The sequence below is a fragment of the Dipodomys spectabilis genome, unplaced genomic scaffold (genome assembly GCF_019054845.1).
Source record: "Dipodomys spectabilis isolate Male_0828 unplaced genomic scaffold, ASM1905484v1 ptg000001l, whole genome shotgun sequence".
In the NCBI taxonomy this organism is placed as follows: domain Eukaryota; kingdom Metazoa; phylum Chordata; class Mammalia; order Rodentia; family Heteromyidae; genus Dipodomys; species Dipodomys spectabilis.
The window spans coordinates 9,474,711-9,496,479 of record NW_024870678.1 but is presented as its reverse complement, the minus strand read 5'-3'; positions in this window follow the sequence as shown (position 1 = coordinate 9,496,479).

The following is a 21,769-nucleotide window of genomic DNA, read 5'->3' as shown; positions in this document are numbered from 1 at the left end:
AACACGCAGAGACTTGTAAGTGCACACGAGACGAACCCTCGATCTTTTGCTTTTTAGCCCTCGTCCTCACCAGCCTGGAGGAAGCGTGTAAGGAAACAGCTTCTCGCCGGGAATCTCTTGTCGGAAACGCGAAGCGCAGATCAAACCCACACCGCGCGCCTCCCTCCCTGAGCCCCGTGACCGTACCTGTGAGCACATTTTTGAGTTGTGATGGCACCTGTGAAGCCGACCTGGCGCCGAGACGGTAGGCAGCTCCTCGCTCCTCTGTGCGACCCGGAGGAGCGTGCCTTTCTCCCGTGGATGCTGTAAAAAGCAAAGTGAGATAGAACACCCAACAAGAGAGCTTCGTGGCTTCCAAAAACCCTTCACCTTCAAAACCTGTCACAAAAATCTTACCTCGGAGCTACGCCGTATTTCTACCAAAGGAAACGACTCTGTCCCGGGCATTTCTTAAGCCTATAGCTCTAGATACATCCCCAATTAGTAATTGATTCTTAAGAGAGAGAGCTTTTTCAAATGTCCCTTTATCTGAAATGCTTGGATAGTTGGAGTGTTACAAGGGGAAAATAAATTGCATTTTCCTCCACTTCTATCCACAATGCCTATACAAAATGCCTAGACGAAATTGCCCTAAGTCAGCACACATGGGTGTTTGTTCACACCCATGTGTGTTGGTCCCACTACTAAATCTAAATGCACCTGATCCCAGCAAATAAAAAGTGCTAGCCAGGGAGTTAGGGAACAGTAGAGGGGGAGAAAGAAAACGAAGATTAAAAATAAAAACAGGCAAGCTCTTAACCCTGTAACAACATTAGGAATCTACTCTTTTAATCTGAGGAAATGTGTAGCCACAAAACCTCTCTTTTATTTCAGTAAAATCTGGTCACCCCCTGAAATGTCCCCATCATCTTTTCTACAAAATTTCACCAACATCGGAACTGTTGCCTTTTTATAATGTTCTTCTCAATGGAATTTTATTCTAGAAGTTTTCCGCCCCCAATTCATCCTGGAAGAACTATAAAAAACAAGACCAAGGTTTGTGACCTGTGGACATTAAAATTCCCATAGAATGCGATTAATTTGCCCCTGGGTGACCCATCAAATGTGGCAGTCATGAATAAAATGTATTTTATCTGAATCTGGCAGCAAATCATAGTAGAAGTCTCTATTAAAATAACATTTATGGTAATTTCAGGTGTTGGAATGACTGGTAGCTTCAGTGCCCTCTTCTTTCACATTTGGCTTGATTCCTTTTGAGAGTTTTTGGCACATCACAACTCAGTGCTGTGACTGTACTTCGATGTCTGCATTTATGTCCTGTTATTTCTCTACAGGGACTACCAAACACCCAAATGATCAAAATCTTCACTGAATCATAGAGAAAGAAAACGATGAGATAAGAACAAGGTAAGATATATGACATTTCAATCCTGCTAGTAAGAAAAGACTTCAAACCTTCTGTTTTTATTATTCCATGTTGTGAAGAGGCACAGCACCCAGTCTCTTTTTTTTTTTTGGTCCGGTCGTGGGGCCTGAACTCTGGGCCTGGGCGCTGTCCCTCAGCTCTTCAGCTCAAGGCTAGCACTCTACCACTTGAGCCACAGTGCCACTTCTGGCTTTTTTCTTATGTGGTGCTGAGGAATCGAACCCAGGGCCTCAAGCATGCAAGGCAAGTGCTCTACCACTGAGCCACCTTCCCAGCCCAGCACCCAGTCTCTTCTTTTTCTCAGATTCTGGCTTCTATGTGTAGCTAAGTAGCTAAGTAGCATTTGAGAGACAGAAATGGATACTAAAGGTACAAGTATCATAGTACTGAGTCTCACAGGAGGAAAGAAACAGAAAAAATATTAGGGGAATCAAGTTTCCATTTTTCCTGATGCAAGAATTACATATGTCAGTTTGGCCTCAGTCAACCTTCCATCAAAAAGAGGAAGGAGCCCAGCATTGGTGGGTGGCTCATGCCCTTAATCCTAGCTATTCAGTAGGTGATCTGAGAATCCCAGTCCAAAGCCAACCAAGGCAGAAAAGTCCATGAGACTTTTGTCACCAACTAAGTACTAAAAAAAAAAAAAAAAAAGCCAGAAGTGGAGTGGCTTAATTGGTAGAGTGCCAGACTTGAGCCTTAAAGCTCAGGGACGGTGCCCAGGCCCTGAGTTCAAGCCCCAGGACCTTCACACACACACACACACACACACACACACACATACACCTGTGTGCACACGCACACACACCACAAAATAAAGCGGGAGAATAAAGGAAACATTAGGCTGAGGGTCTAGACATAGTATTTTAGTGATGGGATGTGGGTTTCAGGGTCACAGCGTTCAGCTTACATCTCCCTGGCCAGTTGTAATTCTATTGCAAATGATCTGTTCCACGGAGTTCTTTCACATGCATGAATATATCACCTGAAAACACACTAGTTCTGCTGAATTCCATAAGGAAGCAGTTGTCAATACCAGTTATATCTTTTTTTAGTGTCAGTCATTTTAGAGATATTCTACACGTGGAGAAAAGGATAGAATTTGGCCTAAGTTTCAGAATTACCAGGCATTTAGACTAATTTTTTTAGCATAGACTGCAGCTGTGCATTATACTAAGAAAAGCTTCAGAGTCATGGTCCAAACATGGTTGACGATCCTGCCTGAATTACTGAAAGTTGCCTGCTTGGGTTGCAGCAAATGCCCAATGGCCATAATACTTTCCTATGCCAGTCCCTTCCTTTCTTTCATTATCTTCTACATCTCATTCAACCTACTTCATATTCACTACGGATATCTAGAATTATTGAGTTTCAGGAGCTTGACTCACATAGTTGAACTCACTTAGCAGAGAAGAAAGCCAAGCAATCAAATTGGGAATTTGAGAAGGGGTGAAAAGAATAGGTATGTGTTTGCATTTATATCCAAAAATTGATAAGATCATTGAGATATCAAAACACTGAACATCTGTCATTAATAAAGATAGGCAGTAAGCACAGAAACAGACACATATTTTACACTATGTTTCTTTTTATTTATGGAATTTTGGGTTCTGCATTTCGGGAATATATTCCCTTCAGGTAGTACAAAGGATATTGTTTGTAAGTTGTAATTGGCTTTTCCAACTCAGTGAAACTGAGTCAGAAGAGAATATGTTCATAATTGAAAATAAAGGCTAATTTTTGTAGGGTCTGAATGCATTTTTGACATTTAAAAAAATAAGCATTATTCACAAAGGATTTCCAAACCTATAGGAGGTGATATCTTTCTCATGATGACATGGCAGGGCTTGTCAATAGAAAGCTCACGTATTCAGTGAAAAAACTTGTTCAATAGCATCAGTTTCCCTAAATAGGTCAGGATAATTTTAATATCCCAGGGTATTTTTTTAAGTGTCAGTGTCTGTAGAAAGCCTCAAGGAGCTGGTGATAAAGTACTTTCCCACCATGTGCAAAAGCCTTAAGAAAAAAGTCTGTGGCAAGACCTCACTATCTAAAATACTCCAATGAAAAAAATAAATACATAAAATAAATAAATGAATAAAATAAAATACTCCACTGAGTTATCAATTATCAGAGAACGTGGAAGAAAAATCCTCATGGTTTCACTTGCCATCTCATAGTCTTTTTTGTGTGTCCAAACAGTTTAATCCCTAAAAACATATTGATGTGAAATTTTGAGTAAAATTGTAGAAACTCTTGTGTATTATTATATACTGACATAGTAGAAGTAGTAGAATGTTATAATAGTCATTGAGAACAAAGTAATCTCAGTTCCAATTCTAGCTGTGTTGACTGACTAGCTTAGGCAACTAGATGATAGATGTATTTCTTTGAAGTAATTGATAAGGATCTGGACATAGCAGAGTAGATGGTCTTGGAACTAACTTTCCCCCATAAGCAATTATAAGAGCTGGATAAAATACTGAGTAGAAGGGGGGTGGGGGAGGCTGGGAAGGGATGGGAAGGGTAAACAAAGGAGGAGGCTACGATGCTTGATAAGAAATGTATTCACTATCTTGCCCATGTAATTGTAACTCCTCTGTACAGTATTTTCACACACACAAAAAAATACTGAGTAGAAGTCAGTGTAAAGCTATGATCCTTACGGGAAAGGGAACACAGGAGAAATGAATCACATTCTATAAGCCCCGTGTTCATCCCACTTTCCCCCTTGAGAACATTTTCTAAATCACAGTGCAGAAAAATAATGCCCAGTCACAGAAGTGGTCTCATGGGTAGAAGAAACAGAGATGGTTAATCTTGTCAACTAGATTGGGCTGAGAAGCACCTAAGAGACTCTGGGTATGTTTATTAGGGATTTTCTAGAGAGAATTAACTAAGGGAGGAAGACTTTTCTTGAATATAGCAACAGCCTTGACTAGACTAGGGACCCAGATAGAATATAAGAGAGAGAAGAAGGGAACCAGTTATATAGAGAGCAATATATACATATATATGTATGTCTGTGTATATATGTATATATATATACACACACATGTATAGTCTTATATGTATAATATATATACATACATAGAGAGAGAGAGAGAGAGAGTTATATAGAGAAATCCTCCCTTTCTCTGTCTTCTAGCCTACATTAAATGAAATGTTTTGCTCCACCTTACATTCCCCAAGATGACAGAATAAAATTTCCTGAACTGTGACTCAAAACAAATAATTCCTTCCTTTAAATTGTCTTGCTCAGGAATTTGTCAATGTGACAGGAAAAGTTGCCAACACAATTTGCTGAGTAGAATTAATCCTATTATTTGATAGTTAATGTAATATATACCCTATTAATAGAATAAAGAACAAAATTTTCATAAGCATTTCACAAAATTGGCATCTATATATGATAAAATCTTCAATAAAAAAGACTTATAAGAGAAAGGAATTTCATGGATATAAAAAACGATTTGCTGGGATTGCATGAAACTACAGAGTTTCTGCATGGCAAATGACATAGCTAGCAAGATCAATAGAAAGCCCAGGGATTGCGAGAAGATCTTCACTAGCCATACAACGGACAAGGGTCTCATATCTAAACTATACCTGGAACTCAAAAAATTAAATTCCCCAACAACAAATCCTCAAAGAAACAACTGCCCAATAAATAAATGGGCTAAAGACTTACAGAGAAACTTCTCTGAAAAGGAAAGAAGAATGGCCAATAGACACATGAAGAAATGCTCAACCTCTCTAGCCATAAAAGAAATGCAAATCAAAACATCACTGAGATTCTACCTCACCCCAGTTAGAATGGCTATAATCAAGAACTCTAATAACAACAGATGCTGGAAGGGATGTGGAATGAAGGGAACCCTATTGAATTGTTGGTGGGAGTGTAAACTTGTTCAACCACTTTGGAAAGTAGTATGGAGGTTCCTCACAAGACTCCACATAGAGCTCCCCTATGACCCAGAAATCCCACTTTGGGGCATTTACCTGAATGATCACAAACAAGACAATACTAAAGTTACCAGCACAACTATGTTTATTGCAGCATTATTTACCATAGCTAAGATCTGGAACCAACCCAGATGCCCCTCAGTAGATGACTGGATCAAGAAAATGTGGTATATATACACAATGGAATTCTATGCCTCCATCAGAAAGAATGACATTGCCCCATTTGTTAGGAAATGGAAAGACTTGGGAAAAATTATATTAAGTGAAGTAAGCCAGACCCAAAGAAACATAGGTCCCATGGTTTCCCTTATTTGCAATAATTAGTATATGTCTGAGACAAGCAGAAAAGGTCAGATAAGTTGATGTTAGGCAAAATTAACCCCAAGATAAGAAGTCATATTTTTTTCTTTCTTGCTATTGTTTCTAACATATTTATAAGGTGATTTTTTTGTTGCTTTGTATGTTCCTCCCCCACAGTATAACCCCTGTTTTCATTGTATTTGATGTTGGTATAATTTGGGGAGTGGAAAGGAAAAAACAAATTGTTTAAACAGGGATACAGGTGGACCCATTTGCAACAATGAGATGTACAAGATGTTATGTTGAAAAACAAACTTTACAATTTAGGTGTGGGGGGGGATGGTAGTGTAGTTGTGGAGATGAGAGGGAAGGGATAGTAGGGGAAAAACAAAGGAGGAGGCAACAATGCTGGAAAACAAATGTACTCATTACCTTGCTCATGTAATTGTAACCCCTCTGTACCGTATTTTCACAATAAAAAACTTATTTAAAAAGAAAGTTCTCCAAGCCAATGGCTCCTGAAAGTAGGTATGAGTAGCTATATCTATATCTGATAAAACTTAAAACTAAAATTAGTCAAGCAAGATGAGGTTACTTCATATTAATAAAGGGAACATCCATCAAGAAAATAAAAACATTTGCAAGGTGAAAATCACTTATTTCTAAATATCTTGCAAAGTTAAGAACAAGTCAGGAATAGCTGTTCTTTCATTTCTACTCAAAATTGTACTGGAGGATCTAATCAATTTAATCAGAAAGAAAATAGATAAGTCATTATGTAAGAAAAAGAAAAAAAATGAACCAATCTCTATTTCCAAATGGTATGATCTCTTATATAAACTATTCCAAGGTGCTCAGAAGAAATACTTTTGGAGCCAATAGACAAATTCAAGAAGGCTGCAAAATATCAGACTAGCAACAATAATAAAAATCAGCTGTGCTTGTATACATATGTATACTATAATCATGAAAATAAGAAATAATGCCATTTACAATAGCATCAAAAAGAAGTATATACAAATAAAGTTAACAAAATTAGTGTCATATATTTGGGGGCATGCGGGGGAGGAGGGACATCACAATAAATTTAAGAATAAGCTTGGTGCCAATGGCTTACATCTGTAATCCTAGCTACTCAGGAGGCTGAGATCTGAGGATTGTGGTTAGAAGCCAACCTGGACAGAAAAGTCTGAGAGAGAGAACTCTTATCTATAATAAACTACTCAGAAAAAGCCAGAAATGTCACTGTGGCTCAAGTGGTAGAGCACTAGCCTTGAACAAACAGCTTGGGGACAGAGCCCACACCAGAGTTCAAGCCACAGGAGGAGGAGGAGGAGAGGGAGGAGGGGGGAGAGGGGGAGGGGGAAGAAGGGAGGGGGAGGGGGAAGGGAGAGGGAGAAGGGAAGGGGGGAGGGGGAGGGGGAAGAAGAAGAAGAAAGTATAAAGACATCCATGTGTTTTATTCGAAGGACATATCATTGCTAAGATGGTGCTAGGGTTATAGATTGCTTATCACCCCGAAGAGTCTCATAATGAAAGCTTGGTCTCACATAGCATGACAATGTTAAGAAGTGGTTCGCTTTCAAAAGACAGAAATTAGTGCAAGTCAACTAGGTGGTTGGGGACACTGCCTTCAGATAATGCTGAAGACTGGCCATTCTCATTCTCTAGCCTTTGGTCTTACTATACGATCTATCCTTCTCATCTATACTCCCATTGTGATCATATGATCACAATGTTGATACACAGATAAGGGAGACTATCCTCTCCAGAAGACAAACTGAGGGAGCTGCCTTTCTGGCCTCCAAAACTATGAGCTATATAAATCTCCTTTTTTCATATGTTACCCAACTTCAAGTATTTTGTTAAAGCAATCAAAAAATAGAGTACTATAGAAGGTAAAACTCATCAAATTGATCTACTAAAAATCCTATCAGGGTTTTTTTTCTCCAGATAAACTAAAGAGCTGATCCTAAAATTTGCATGAAAATCCAAGTACTTTCATTAGCCAAAAAACATTTTCAAAAAGAAAAAGGACTTTCTCTTGTCACTTTCAGAAGCTCTATAAAAACCAGTTATCAAAATAGTGTGGTACTGGTAAAGGCATAGGCATGTACATCAGTGGAACAGAGTTAAGACTCTGGCCATAAATCTTTACATTTATAATCATACTGAAGCTCATTAGTTTTTAGTTAAGATATGCTCAGAAAATGGGCAAAATGAAAGGTGATTTTACTACAACATGGTCAAAAGATTTGAATAATCATTTCAGCAAAGAAGATAGGTGAATTTGCAAATTAGTGCATAAAAAGGTGCTTAACATAATAAACCACCAGGGAAATGTTAATTAAATCAATATGAAATGTCTGTCACACCCATTTGGCTTCCTATGATAAAAAGGCTGGCAAGATTTGAACTACAGGAATACTCATAATTGCTTCTGGCAGTACAAAATACTTAGTTTGGAAAACAAGTTGATAGTTTTTGTATTTTTTTAAAAAATTAAATTTTATTGCAAAAGTGATATACAGAGGGTTTACAGTTACATAGATAAGGTTGTGAGTACATTTCTACCTTTCATTTCCATCAGCATTAACCCCTCCCTCATTTCCTCCCACTTCTCCCTCCTGAATCCCTTCCCCCCACCAGTTGTAAAGTTCATTTCCAACATAGTGTCAGTATCACTGTTATATTGGTTTGTCCTTTGTCCCACCATTTCTGATTCCTCTTCCCTTCCCCAAATCAGATAAACTTATATACAAGACAAAGGGAACAGAAATAAAAAACTGTGACAACAGGATAAACCAAAGAAAGAAAAAAGAACTACTAACAAAACAATTTTTAAAAACTCTTGTTTCCAGTTCTCAGAATTCATTTCACTAAACATCATTGTATATGGTCATATTCACATAGCTATTGAGCCATTGTGATCTTGTACTAAGAATATCCTAGAGGGAAAACATGCAGCCTATGTTTCTTTGGGTCTGGCTTATTTCACTTTATATAATGGTTTAACTTGGTTTCTTAGTATAATTTTTTAAGTTGATTTTTTAAGTTTTTGAAAAGTTAAGCCTATTATCTATTATCTGGATTCTATCTTAGGACCCAGAAATCTCTCTCTTAGATACCTACCTAAGAAAGGTGAAAATACATACATACATCTCACAAAATGGATGTGAAATTTTTATGATTAGCAAAATTAAGAAAAAAGTAAAAATCAACTACTTAGAGGTGGATACATAAAATGTAGGTATATATGTGTATATATACATATATAATAAATATTATTAAAGTATTATTGCTATTTAAGTACTATTAGTACTAAAGTATTATTGCTACCAAGTATTATTATTAAAGTATTTTTAATAAAATGAATAAACTACTGGTAGATGAACCACAAACACATACTAAATGAAGACTAGACACAAAATACCACACATTATTTTATTTCATTTGTATAATAGATGCAGAACAACCTATGGAGAAAGTAAGGATAATAAATAATATAACAGACTAATAACAACAACAACAGCATCAAAAATCAGCTGTGCTTATATACACATATTATAAACATGAAGATAAGAAATAATGCCTTTAGAATGGCATCAAAAAGAATCAAGTATATACAAATAAAGTTAATAAAAGTAATGTTAGATGTTGCCAGGGAAAAAAGACACAAAGTACTGTCACAATAAATTAAAGACTATCTGAGCCTGGTGCCAGTGACTCATGTTTGATATCCTAACTACTCAAGAGCTGAGATCTGAGGATCGCAGTTTGAAGCCAGCCCAGACAGGAAAGTCCATGAAACTCTTACCTACAACAAACTCACAGAAAAAAAAAAACAAAACAGAAATGTCACTGTGGTTCAAATGGTAGAGTGCTAGCCTTAAACCAAAGGAGCTCAAGGACAGTGCCCAGGCTCAGAGTTCAAGCCTCAAGACTGGAAAAAAAAACAACAATTATTAATAATAAATAACATAGATAATGCTTTTAAAAAAAGAAACAAAAGTTGAACCAGGACTTATCTATTGGATTTTATTTAATATAGGAGGGGAAAACATGAATTGAGATATTTCTTCAGCAAATTATATTGCTTATCCAAGTTAGAAACACTTGAAGAGAAAGCAAGATGCTCTTTCACTAAACTTTTTATTTAAATAAAAATTGCTCCTAAAATTTGCTCCTATAAACTCTGGCTGCCCATCCAATTTTTACTGTCTCAGAGATAAGTAAATGCTGGGTTCATACAAGGAGACTTACAGAAAATATGTGGTATTCAGATGCTTTCTTTATGCATTGTATTGTTTGACTTTACTAGCAAAGTTATATTTGATCTACAATGTTTTATTTGTAATGCAGCTCATCAAACCAAGTAAAAAGGAGAACTGGGCAACTATTGGGTGAAGAAAATGAGAATAAAGTATCAGAATTCACGTCAGTTTTTTTCAATAACACAGAGTACCTTAGCCGGAACTATTTGAATAAATTAAATCCTTACTTTAAACACTAATTGGTTGTAAAAATAAAGTATAAAAGATGATCTTGTTTAGTTTAGAAGCTTTGCAAGTTTTTCCTCACATAATTAATATCATTTGTTTCCTTTGGCAAATACTCACTTAACCTCAGTTCCCGAGCTTTTACCTCTATGGGGTAACCAAATGCTGCTTCCAAATAAAATGAGTATGAATGGAAAAGAGGAAAGTGTAGAAACAAATAAAGCTGAAGTATAATAAAGCTTAAATTAAAAGTTGAAAATTTTAAAATAACGTTGGAAGGGGGACAGTTTGAGGTTTCTATGTCACAGCCTCACATTAGCTACACAGGGACTCTCCCACTAAGCTAGGCTCCCAATCTGTTTTGATTTTGCAGATGAGGTCTCATGTTTTTGCCCAGGGCTAGCCTTAGACTGTAATCCATCTACCTCTACCTACTCCAAAGCTGGGACTGCTGCTTTGGAAAACACTCCTGAAGCACTTACAATTATGCCAGTTACAGTGACTAAGTCTAAGGCACGGAAATGATTAAGATGGTCTCTATTTTCAGAGAACTCTCAGTAGTAAAATAAATCTTTACAATGGGAACGGAAATAATGAATAAAATACAAGGAGAAGAAGAAGACAGATGCCATTTGCTTCAGGAAAGAACTGGGGTCAATCACAGTTGGCTCATGTCTATAATCCTACTGACTCAGGAAATGGAGATGGTTTATGGAAGATCATGGTTCAAGTCTAGCCCAAGCAAATCATTCAATAGACCCCTCTCAATCAATAGCTTGGCATGATGATTTCTATATGCCATCAGCAAGAAATATAAATATTTACATTTTTGTACAATCCAATCAGAGTGAAATCAAGACCTTCTATCAAAAATAACCAGCACTACAGGTGGACCCATTGCAACAACGAGCTGTACAAGATGTTATGTTGAAAAATGAACTTTATGACTTTGGGGGGGGGGGTGGGAGGGCAGGGATGGTAAGGGGAAACAAAGGAGGAGGCAACAATGTTTGATAAGAAATGTACTCATTACCTTGTTCATGTAACACCTCTGTACGGTATTTTCACAATAAAAAACTTAGTAATAATTTTAAAAAATAACCAGTACAAGGGCTGGTTAATATGATTCAGTGGCAGAGCATCTGCCATGCCAAGCCACAAAGTCCAGAGTTCAATCCTCAGTAATGCCAAGAAAATACAAGAAAAAAGGAGCTGGAGAAGAATATATAACAGGGAGGAGTTCTCTGGGATTTTACCTGGGCTTGATGGCTATGTAGAATTTCAACTGCTGGAAGTGAGAGGTCAAACACAGAGATAACTAAGTGAACACAAATACAATGACATGATTGAGAAGTACAGAGGGGTACATGGGATGGGATGGGCAGGGGGGGATTGCAGCAGATGAAGCTGATATAGGAGTTTATTGAACAACCACATTTCCCAGAGTTCAAGCATTTTACAAATAAACAGTACCATGATTTGCTTAATGTTTTTCTGAATGACTCTCTAAAGTGTAAATACCTACTTTAGCACCATATTAAGCTATAATATCCATGAAATCAATATGATGAGGTGCTCATCATATTGTTCTAATACCCATAAAGATAAAAATAAGTAGTATCATTATGTAAATGCTTGCCATTCACACCTCTTAAAGTTCTCTCAGGCCACCAGGGGCACATCCTCCACATTTTGGGAAATAATTGCTTTGAAGCTTTCATAAACTATCATTTTAATATTTCAAGTATGAGGAAATGAATCAGAAATGATTCTATTATGATAAAATTGTGCAAGAAAGCAATTTCTTCTGGAATTATGTAGGCAATGATACAAATACTGAGACAGAAAAAATAATTTTGGGGATTGGGGCAAGACAACAGATTAAAAGTATCGTCTGTTTTGACTCCATGAACGAGAAGAATCAACTTAACACAGGACAGACCATATCTAAAGAATAAAATAGAAGAGTACCGGGAATCAGGAAATAGTTTAATGCAGAAAAGCACCAAAAAAACCTGAGGCAACAGGGTGGGGAATGTGGCTCATTGGTAGAGTGCTTGCCTAGCATGCATGAAGCCCTGAGTTCAATTCCTCAGTACCACATAAACAGAAAAAGGCCTGAAGTGGCACTGTGACTCACAGTGGTAGAGTGCTAGCCTTGAGCAAAAATAAGCTTAGGGATGGTGCCCAGGCCCTGAGTTCAAGCCCCAGGACTTGGAAAGAAAGGAAGAAAGGAAGGAGGGAGGAAAGGAGGAGGAAGGAAGGAAGGAAGGAAGGAAGGAAGGAAGGAAGGAAGGAAGGAAGGAAGGAAGGAAGGAAGGAAGGAGAAAAAGAAAAAAAAAGCTGAGGCAACAGAGAAAATCAAATTTCAAGCCCGGCCCCTGGTTTCATAGGCTTGGGAGTGGAAACTGTGGACACCATCACAAGGAGAGGCAGATGGCCCTGGCAATTTACTGGAAATTCTAGCTGCAGGATAAACCCACATTTCCTATTAGGTTCAAATTTGTACAGGGATTTATAAGACAACAGATGCTCTGGTGTGGAAGACTAGTCTTAGTCAATAAACATGTCTGTCACAGGATGGGAGGGAAAACCTTGGAGAGTGACATTGGGGTGACATTGTCCTACAAGAAACGTACTCTTCACCTAACTTATGAAACTATAATCCCTTTGTGCATTACCTTTATAATAACAATAAAAAGTCTGTCACTCCTCTTACCCTAGCAATGTGTCATTTTGAGAGAAAGCCTCTTTGTTTGAGACCAAAACAAATACTAAAGGATTTTATGACTACTAAGCCAACACTGCAGACGATATTTAAATGAATTTTACATAGAGAAGAGGAAGATAAATGTAAGCAGGAAAATAAAGGAAACAATAAATCCCTCTAAGCAAATAGATTAGCATATGATCATTAGGAGAAAAGCAAGCATTGCAAAAACAATATAATAACAAGAAATACTACATACATTTAATATTAACATTGAATGTTAATAGTCTTAATTCTCCAATCAAAAGACAGAATAGAGAGCTGAATTAAAAAGCAAGACCCAACTATTTGTTGTTGAATTACATCCTATTGACAGAGATAAACTTTGGCTTGGGGCAAAAATAAGAAAGAGATTTTCTAAGCAATGGACCCCAAAGTAGACAGGAGTAGCTCTACTCATATCTGGCAAAGCAAACTTTAAGCGAAAATTATTAAGAGAAGACAAAGAGGGTCACATTATAGTATTATGGGAAATAATCCATGAAGAAAATATAACAATTGTTAACATATAGTCAATAAATATTGGGGTATCTTATTTCATTAAACAAACACTATTATATTTACAAGCACAAATAAACTCCAACACAATAATAGGGGGAGACTTTGACAACCCACTCTCATCAATAGATCAGTAACTTCAACAACAACAAAAAAATCAAAAGCAGCTTCCAAATTAAGTGACACTAAAGATACATTTAATATAAATCTTCAAAAGATTTCATTCAGCAGCTACACAATGTATCTATTCAGGAGCTTCTCCAAAACAGAACATATTTTAGGACATACAGTAAATAACAAGTAGAAGGAAATCAAAATAATCACTTGCATACTATCAGAAAATAATAGAATAAAATTAGAAAGCCACAACAAAAGAAACTACAGATGATATTCAACCACGTGGAGACTGAAAAACCCACTGTTGAATAATCAGTTCACATTAAAGAAATGAAAGCTTTTAAAATTCCTAGAATCTAATGAAAATGAAAGCACAACTCCATAATACAACAAAGGCAATGCTGGAAGGAATTTTATAGATGTTAACACCTATGTTAAGAAGCTCACCAGCAGGATCTCAAATAAATAACCTAATGCACAACCTCGGGATCCTAGGAGAACAAGAGCAATCAAAACCCTAAACATAACAGTGGGAAAACATAGACTGGGGTAGAAAATAACGAAATGGAGACTAAAAAAGTACAAAGAATAAATGACACAAGAGTAGTTTTTTGAATTCATAAGTGAGATTGACTTAAAAAAAACCTTAGCCAAACTAAAAAAAGGAAGGAAAAGAGCTAAATTAATAAAATAGATTAAAAAGGGATGACACAACAAATACCAGTGAAATCCAGATGATCATTCGTGAATACACTGAAAATTGGGAAATCTAGAAGAAATGGATACATTTCTAAATCCATTTGATCTACCAAAATAAATCAAGGGGCTATTAACCAGTTAATTGTAAGCAGTACCAAAAAAAATAGCTAAGGAAAACAAAGGAGGAGGCAACAATTCTCAATAGGAAGTGTACTCATTGCCTTGCTCATGTAACTAACTCCTCTGTACAGTATTTTTACAATAAAAAAAACATACAAACAATAGCTAAGGCCTGAATGAATTCCCTTCTGACTTCTCCCAGGCTTTTAAAGACTAACGCCTCACCATGTTCCATAGAATACAAAGGAAGCAATGCTGCCAAACTCAGTCTATGAGGCCAGTGCTCTCCTCCTACCAAAACCTGATAAAGATACAAGGAAAGGGGGCTGGGAAGGTGGCTCAGTGGTAGAGCGTTTGCCTTGCATACCTGAGGCCCTGGGTTCAATTCCTCAGCACCACATAAGCAAAAAAATAAAAGCCGGAAGTGGCGCTGGGCTCAAGTGGTAGAGTGCTAGCCTTTAGCTGAAGAGCTGAGGGACAGTGTCCAGGCCCAGAGTTCAGGCCCCACGACCGGACCAAAAAAAAAAAAAAAGATACAAGGAAAAAGAAAATTGTTGAGTTCTAAGTTTATTCCCTTGTTGTCTGAGAGAATGCAAGGTATAACTTCAATGTTTCTGAATTTGGACAAGTTTGCTTTGTGACCTAAAACTTGGTCTGTTTTGGAAAATGTTCCATGTGCTGAGGAGAAAAACATGTATTCTGATGCTGCTGGGCGAAATATTCGGTAGATGTCTGTTAAATCTAGTTGATCTATGCAGTTGTTTAGATCTGCAGTTTCTCTGTTGAGTTTTTGCCAAGTTGATCTATCTAGTGAGGATAGTGGTGTGTTAACGTCCCCAACAATTAATGTCTTTGAATCTATGTGAGATTTGAGGGAAAGTAGTGTTTTTTGGATAAATTTGGGTGCTCCGTTGTTTGCCAAATAGATATTTAGAATTGTAATATCCTCCTGAAGGAGAGATCCCTTAATTAGTATGTAGCGACCTTCTTTATCTCTTCTAACTAATTCTATTTTTTTTTCTTCTAACTAATTTTAATTTGAAGTCTATTTTATCTGATAGTAGAATTGCAACTCCCTCCTGTTTATGGGGGCCATTTACTTGGTAGATTTTGTTCCAGTCTTTCACTTTCAAAATATGTTTGTTTTTATGGGCAAGGTGTGACTCCTGAAGGCAGCAGATAGAAGGATCTTGCTTTTTAATCCAACGAGACAGTCTATGTTGCTTAATTAGAGAGTTAAGTTCATTAATGTTAAGAGTTAGGACTTAGAGGTGTTTGGTAGTTCCTGCCATATTATCCACCTTCTTGGGGGCTGTGACAACTGGGTTCTTCCTATGGTTCTTGAATTCTCAGTTTGGATGTGGATTCTTGGCCTTTATTGTGGTCTTGTTGGTTTTCTATGTGTAGGACATCTTTAAGTATCTTCTGTAGGGCTGGTTTGGTGGAGATACATTGTTGCAGTTTTTCTTTGCTATGGAAGGTTTTTATTTGACCTTCGGTTATGAAGGAGAGTTTAGCTGAGTACAATATTCTTGGTTGATAGCTGTTTGTCTTTAGGGCATGGCATACATCATTCCAAGCTCTTCTTGCTTTAATTGTCTCTGCTGAGAAACCTGAGGTTATTCTAATTGGTTTCCCTTTATAGGTGATTGATCTTTTCTCCTTGACACCAAAAGCCACCAAAGAAAGTCCTGTAACACATAGAGGCTGAACAACACACTGTTGAATCAACAGTGGGTCATGGAAGAGATTAGAAAGGAAATTAAAATGTTCATGATATTCAACAAAAATGAACACACAAATTACCAGCTCCTCTGGGACACAGCAAAGGCAGTACTCAGAGGCAACTTTATAGCTCTGAGTTCCTACATCAACAAATTGGACAGATCTGAAACCAACAAGTTAATGAGATATCTGAACCTCCTTGAAAAACAGCAGCAAGATAAACCCCATTCCAGTATATGGAAAGAAATAATTAAAATTAAATCAGAATTAAAAGAATTAGAATCCAAAAAAACTATAGAAAGAATCACCAAAACAAAGAGTTGGTTCTTCAAAAAAATTAACAAAATTGATAGACCCTTAGCAAATCTGTACAGAAAAAGAAGAGAACACACCCAACTAAATAAACTCAGAGATGAGAATGGAAACATCACCACAGAAACAACCAAGATTCAGAACATTATAAGGGAATACTTCTCAAACTTTTATGCTAATAAGTTTGAGAACTTGGCAGAGATGGACGATTTCCTAGCAAATTCCCTGGCTCCCCAGCTTTCATCTTCCTCCCTCGCTCCAGATCATATTGCACCTTAAATTCTCACTAGAATGCTTCCCTCACATCCACCCCTCAGGCTTTCAGGCCCAGAAACTGTAGTCTAGTTAGTTCCATGCGAGTCTCTACTGGGGATCAAACCCACATGCTAGGCCAGGGCTAGGCAAGGGCTCTACCACTGGGCTACACTCTCAGCAACTAGTTTCTTTTATAAATGTCTGATCATCTCTTTCAGGTTGAAGGTTTTACACTTATTAGTGAGTTGTGTTTATTTGATTACTGCTCATCTCCTAGCTACACTCTGAGTGCCCTAAAGGCAGGAGCTTTGCCAGTATACTTTACTACTGCATCCATAGCACCAGAACAAGTTGTCTGCCACATGAACATGCAATATATAGCTGTTGAGTGAATGACGTCCAAGACATCGAAGGGGTAGCAGAATAGTGAGTTGATAGCTCAGTACAGAACTTTCTGGGTTGTAAAAAGATTTAGGGGTCACTTATAATTCAAGTAGATGAGCGAATGGTTCGCTGAAGGCAGATTTGTACCTAATGCAAAATAAAAAGTAACGTGGAGCCGGGCGTGGTGGGTCACGCCTGTAATCCTAGCTGCTCAGGTGGCTGAGATCTGAGGATCACGACTCAAAGCCAGCCAAGATGAGTTAAACCAACTTAACAGGGCCCATAGACCTCCCATCTAAGAAAAACCCAGGATCAGATGGATTTACAGCAGAATTCTACAAGGCTTTCAAAGCAGAGCTCACACCAATACTCCTCCAACTCTTCAATGAAATTGAAAGAGAAAGTTCACTACCGAACTCATTCTATGAAGCCACCATAACCTTCATCCCAAAACCAGGCAGGGACTCATCAAAGAAAGAGAACTATAAACCCATTTCTTTGATGAACATTGATGCAAAACTTCTCAACAAAATTTTGGCCAATCGACTTCAACAATTCATCCAAAAAATCATACACCACAATCAAACAGGATTCATTTCAGGGATGCAAAGCTGGTTCAATATACGCAAATCAATTAATATAATTCATCACATCAACAAGAGCAAGAATAAGAACCACATGGTTATCTCAATAGATGCAGAAAAAGCATTTGACAAGATCCAACATCCCTTTATGATGAAGGTTCTGGAAAATCTAGGAATCCAGGGAACATTCCTCAATATACTAAAGGCTGTATATGACAAACCTACAGCCAGCATTATACTTAATGGTTAAAAACTAAAGCCATTTCCTCTTAACTCAGGAACGAGACAAGGATGTCCACTCTCTACACTTCTCTTCAATTTAGTATTAGAATGCCTAACTACAGCAGTAAGACAAGATGCAAACATAAAAGGGATCCAAATAGGGAAAGAAGAAATAAAACTCTCCCTCTTTGCAGATGACATGATCTTGTATTTAAAGAATCCCATGGACTCCACTCCCAAATTACTCGAGCTGATTCAAAACTTTGCAAAGTAGAAGGGCATAAAATTAACCCTCAAAAATCAATGGCTTTTCTGTATGTCAACAATGAGAAAAGCATGGCTGAAATCATAATAGCCCCACAAAAAATAAAATACCTAGGAATTAACCAAAGAAGTGAAAGACCTCTATGATGAAAACTTTAAAAACCTGAAAAAGAAAATCAAAACAGGACTTAGAAAGTGGAAAAACCTCCCATGCTCCTGGATTGGAAGGATTAACATCATGAAAATAGCAGTACTTCCCAAGGCTATCTACAAATTCAGTGCGATACCTATCAATATTCCAGACTCATTCTTTAAGGAAATAGAAGAGGCAATACAAAAATTCATATGGAACAAAAAAAGACCCCGAATAGCAAAAAAATGATCCTTAATGGAAATATCAATACCAAATTTCAAACTCTACTACAAAGCCATAGTAATCAAAACAGCTTGGTAATGGCACAAGAACAGACCTCAGGACCAATGGAATAGAATTGAAAACCCAGAAATGAACCCACAGACCTATAGCCATTTAATCTTCGATAAGGGAACTAAAAAAAAAATAGAATGGAAGAAAGACAGCCTCTTCAGTAAATGGTGCTGGCAAAATTGGTTAATCACTTGTAGAAAACTAAAGCTAGATCCTTATCGATCACCCTGCACCAGAATCAACTCCAAATGGATCAAAAACCTCAGAGTCAAAACAGACACCCTGAAAACATTACAGGAAAGATTAGGAGAAACCCTAGGTCTCCTTGGCACAGGCCAAAATTTTCTTAATAGAGACTCAGAAACACAACAATCAAAGAAAGGTTGGACAAGTGGGATTTCATGAAGCTGCAGCTTCTGCATGGCAAAGGACAAGATACTAGAAAGCCCGCAGATTGGGAGAAGATCTTCACTAGCCATACAACGGACAAGGGTCTCATATCTAAAATATACCTGGAACTCAAAAAATTAAATTCCCCAACAACAAATCCTCAAAGAAACAACTGCCCAATAAATAAGTGGGCTAAAGACTTACAGAGAAACTTCTCTGAAGAGGAAAGAAGAATGGCCAATAGACACATGAAGAAATGCTCATCCTCTCTAGTCATAAAAAAATGCAAAACAGCCGGGTGCCGGTGGCTCATGCCTATAATCCTAGTTACTCAGGAGGCTGAGATCTGAGAATCATGGTTCAAAGCCAGCCCAGGCAGGAAAGACTGTGAGACTCCTATCTCCAATAAACCACTAGAAAACCGGAAGTGGTGCTATAGCTCAAGTGGTAGAGCACTTGCCTTGAGCTGAAGAGCTGAGGGACAGCGCCCACACCCAGAGTTCAAGCCCCATGACTGACAGAAAAAAAAGAAAAGAAAAGAAAAGAAATGCAAAACAAAACAACATTGAGATTCCACCTCACCCCAGTTAGAATAGCTATAACCAAGAACTCTAATAACAACAGATGCTGGAGGGGATGTGGACAGAAGGGAACCCTACTGCATTGTTGGTGGGAGTGTAAACTTGTTCAACCACTTTGGAAAGCAGTATGGAGGTTCCTCAAAAGACTCCACATAGAGCTCCCCTATGACCCAGCAATCCCACTTTGGGGCATTTACCCAAATGATCACAAACAAGACCATACTAAAGCCACCAGCACAACTGTGTTTATTGCAGCATTATTTACCATAGCTAAGATCTGGAACCAACCCAGATGCCCCTCAGTAGATAAATATGGTATATATACACAATGGAATTCTATGCTTCCATCAGAAAGAATTGACATTGCCCCATTTGTTAGGAAATGAAAAGACTTGGAAAAAATTATGGTAAGTGAAGTAAGCCAGGCCCAAAGAAACATAGGTCCCATGATTTCCCTTATTTGCAATTACTAGTATATGTCTGAGGCAAGCAGAAAAGGTCAGATAAGTTGATGTTAGGCAAAATGAACCCCAAGATAAGGAGTCACATGTTTTTTCTTTCTTGCTATTGTTTCTAACATATTTATATGGTGATTTTTTTGTTGCTTTCTATGTTCCTCCCCCACGGTATAACCCCTGTTTTCACTGTATTTGATATTGGTATAATTTGTGGAAGGGAAGGGAAAAAACAAATTGTTTAAACAGGGATACAGGTGGACCCATTGCAACAATGAGATGCACAAGACGTTATGTCGAAAAAGGAACTTTACAACTTTGGTGCAGAGAGGGGTTGCGGGGGCGAAGGGGAATGAGGGGGGGAGGGGAGAGAGATGGGCGCAGGGTTGGGAGGAGGGGGGAGATGGGAAGGGATGGGAAGGGGAAACAAGGGAGGAAGCAACAATGCTTGATAAGGAATGTACTCATTACCTTGCTCATGTAATTGTAACCCCCTGTACGCTATTTTAACAAAAAAATAATGGTAAGAAAAAAAATAAATAAGAAAATTGTAGACCAATTTCCTTGATAAAAGTAGATGCAAGAATTTGTCCAAAAAAATACTTACACATCAATTTCCACTGTGCAATAAAAAATATCATGCACCATGATTAAATTGGTTTCATTCCAGGGATGTAAGAAACAACTGATGATAATGAGATATGATTGTAAAAGGGGAACTGTCTAGGGTCACCAAATGGAAAGGAGAGGATGTTGTGGATAAAGAAAAGTTTAAAGTATTGTATTTATATAAATATAGATAGATATAAATATGTGTACACATATATGTACATGTGTATATACAAATACATGTATATGCGCATACATTTATTCATACATATGCATACATGGAAATAGGAAGTGAAACCCACCCAAACTGTTTACAAAAATAAGAGGGAGGGAGGGGGAGGGATTAGGGAATATGATAGAGGGAACAAACTTGTTCTAAGTACACTGTACACCTCTATAGAATTATCACAATTAAAATTTGCTCTTACTATTAATGTACTCCAATAAGATATTTTTGGAAGAAATGCTAAGACAAGTGGTTAGAAGAAAAGTGATTGAGGAAAGAGGAGGAAGTGATCATAAGATTGTTCAGGGGAGATCATATGATTCTTGTGTCTAGTTACAACAATCAAGGTGGAAAAGCAAACTGATAAGTAACCTTACGTGTTCAGTCCATTTCTGGGGGGTGAGGTGCATAATGTAAAGCTGTTTCAGCTATTATAGCAACTATTTACAAATAGTGATCTGTATTTAAATTTAATTAAAATTAAATAGACTAACCTTTCAATCTTTCAATCACATTAGCCACATTTCGAGAGGCTAGTGTTTAGTCTGTTGGACAGAACAAATAGAGGACATATTTATCATTGCAGAAAACCTCTTCTTTTTTTTAAATCTTTTTTGAAGTACGACTAAATAATGAATTTTGTGATGTGCAGCATCGTAGATGTTGTAATATGAATACATTATGAAATGGTTACACAGTCAAGCTAAATAACATATATATCACCTCACCTCATACTTACCATTGTGTATGAATATTCACGTGTGGGATGTGAGAACATGGAAGGTGTGCTCTCTTGGCAAACTGCAAGTCTACAATATAGTATTAAGTATCTATAGTCATTATACTATAAACTAGATATCCATCATTGATTTGTCCAATGTGACTTATGTTTGTAACCCTAAACAATATCTCACCATCAAGCAATTCCCTCTATTGAACACTA